The following is a 3,129-nucleotide window of genomic DNA, read 5'->3' as shown; positions in this document are numbered from 1 at the left end:
ATATGACCTAGTTTCCCTAAGTCCTGGAATTGATAACTTTAAAGAAGAAATCTGATCCCTTTAATATATGACCTAGTTTCCCTAATCTATCTGTGAAGGCACCAATAAGCATGTGGTATGAATGTCATGGCTTACCATAGAAATTTTACCTGGCTCCATTAGTATTCAGACTCCTTCTTTTTCTGTGTTTTCCATTTGTTCTCAGTAGCATTTTGAGAAACCCTCCTAGAGGCAGCAATGATAAAATTTACTTTTATGCTCCACAGTTCCATATTGATCCTATATTTTAGCAGCTATCATATTGGCTAGTTTGTGCTTAGATTTTTCTGATGCTTGATATTTCTATGCATCTCCTTGAAGGGAGAAAACTCAAGCTGATTGCACATAATCTTACTTCTCTTTATTGACCTCGCTTCTACAAGAGTAAAGTGACTACAATGGGAATTCTCTGATGAATTCATATTCTAAATGACATGCACTAAAGATAGAAAGAGAACATATAAACAAAGAAATAAGTGAGTCTCTTGTGTCCTTAAGAATTTCACTGGGAAAGTTAAAAAACAGAAGAAAGTGAAAAGCAAAATAAAAAAAAAATCCAATTCAGGTCAATGGTGATTTTCACTCTAAACAGAACTGGAAGAAGAACATAGCTTAGGGTAGATAAATTACTGTTTAAAATGAAAGCAATGGCAGAGTGATTCATTCATTTCTTATTTTGTCTCCAGTTTCTCTATCAAGGAGAATGATCTCCAAACTGTAAAGCATAAAAAAAAAATGCATAAAGAGCAGATCATGAAGGGAGATATATGTCAGGATCTTCAAATGGCATTTGACTACTTATCTAAATAAGCTAAATCACTGGAGTATTTACTGGGCCCATGCTGTGTCCTTTCTGTCTGCTATTTCCAATGCCTTATAATGCTCCTTCAGTATCTAATACCGTTTCTGCAACTTTGACCTGGAATGGTGTGCCCAAATAATGCCAGTGAAGCTTTTCCATGAGCCATAACTTAAGGAACTGAATCTCTGGTTGAGCATGCAGTTGTTGACTGCCCTTTTTGGTAATTTGAATCTTACAATATTTCTATGTCCACCAACTGTGGGGAAACCCCAAACTGGATAGTGTCTATTGATTGTTTAAGTGGTGACTACAGCATATTCTTCCAGGACACTCTATTTAGCTTACTCTGTTGAATGACTACAATTGATCTTCCTCAACCATTTAGCATGCGCCCTGCCATGGCCTTCCCCTGGCTGTAATGATTAAACGGCTTTGCTTTAACAGGCAATCCATATTTAGAACTTAGAATGTAGTCATTCAAATGCCAAATCCACGGTCTAAGCAATATCACCTTTGTTACAATCTCTCAGTGATCAAACGAGAATCCTCTTTTTTCCCTAAAGATTCAAGATTCTCAAGATTCAGGGGATTTCTCTTCTTTGTGGACACAAAGCCTGAGTCCACTTCAATGTTTTTCAGTTTCATACTGACTTTAGAAACTCTGTAAGAGCAACCTTGTTGACTGCTGCCCTTCAGCATAGGTCCAGTCAATTCTTTTTCTTTCTCTTTTCCCCATTTTCTTTCTTTCTTTTCTTATTATTCTTTTTGTTTTATTTTTTCACTATTCTTGACAAACAAGGTTGCTCCCTTCTAAGACTCCCTTCTGATTCTTTAGCTCTCTCATGCTCAGCCTGGTTACCATTGTGCATAAGTTGTAATCTATCTGGAAGCCAGCAAGGCATTTGTCTGCATGTGTTATTTGTGGGAAACAGAGAAAAGACTTATCTTCCACTAAAGCTCCACATCTACTTTGTCATAAATTATGGAAATAATATACCTTATTCATAAAAATTAATCTTAGAGCTAGAAAAGATAAAGAACTATTTTATTTTTTAGAAAAGAAGTTAACAAGTATCACACAGTTGTTTGTGGCAAAACTCACATTAAAATCTTAGTTTTATCATTCACAATCTGTATTTTTTTTTTTTTTTTTACTGTACTTCACTATTTTCTTGATGTACCAAAGCATTATTTCTTTTTTAAAAAGGAAATATGTTCCTGGGGATGAATAGAAATACATTATGGATTTAAAATGAAATCCTGTCTTCAAAAATTTTGGAAACAGAGGGATTAAATAAAGTTACATGGGTTTTTAAATGCAGAGTTTAGCAGGGGCTTTGATATATGCTTGTACAAATTATGAATCTTCAAGGGTGGGATATAAAGTATACAGTGCTGCCTAAACTTATGAGAAGAGGCTCAGACACTGCTCCCCTCCCTTTCATCACATATAGTCTTCTTACAGATTCTACTTTGAGAAAGCAGGCCTGAATTCATTTCATGACATTAAGATTTTTATCCCCTGAATTCACTCATACTTCTGAATAGAACAGGTGTCTGTGAATGGGTATAAGAAAGAAGGGCGAAAAGGAAACATTACGCAACTTAGCATCCTTTTAGGAGAGATAAGTACAATAGAAGTTGGGGAAGCCAAACAGAAATTGAAGAAAAAGGCATGTTAAGAAAAACTTGGCCTAAATTATATGACTTCTTTGAATACTACCTAGGTTGTTATTATTCACTTAAGGATTCAGTTTCAAATGTCATTGTAAGCCAAGAAGTCACAAATTAGCTTAAGTTACGTGACTGCTTATGAGTCTTCTGATGCCAGAGTAAGTTTGTTCAGAATCCTTTCAGGCCTCATGTTCTAGTGTCTTTGTAAGCCGAGAAAAGAGACCTGTCAAACAGGAATTTGGGTTCTTTGGGCATCCCCGGGGGCAAACCTAGTTCCTACCCAATTGGTCTAAAATGAAGCCTGCCAGGAGTCACTCAGGCAATATGCACATATCACCCAACTAGTTTTTATTAATGCTAATGAATTAGCCATGATTATTAAATTAATGGTTAATTAAATCTCTCAACATATTTTATTAAAATTGTTTTTGTTGTTTCACCCTTACCCTCTTTCTTCTCTGAGGGTTAAATTTTTTTTCTTGTTGAAGCACATCCTTTAAAATTCACTTTAATAGTGATTCCTACATGGTAAAATTTTTTAACTTTATTTGTTCAAAAATGTTTATTTTAATGGGTGTTACGTTAAACGTTATAGGTATTATATGGTTACTTAC

The sequence above is a fragment of the Galeopterus variegatus genome, unplaced genomic scaffold (assembly GCF_000696425.1).
Source record: "Galeopterus variegatus unplaced genomic scaffold, G_variegatus-3.0.2 Scaffold558, whole genome shotgun sequence".
Taxonomy (NCBI): Eukaryota; Metazoa; Chordata; class Mammalia; order Dermoptera; family Cynocephalidae; genus Galeopterus; species Galeopterus variegatus.
This window is presented reverse-complemented; position numbering follows the sequence as displayed.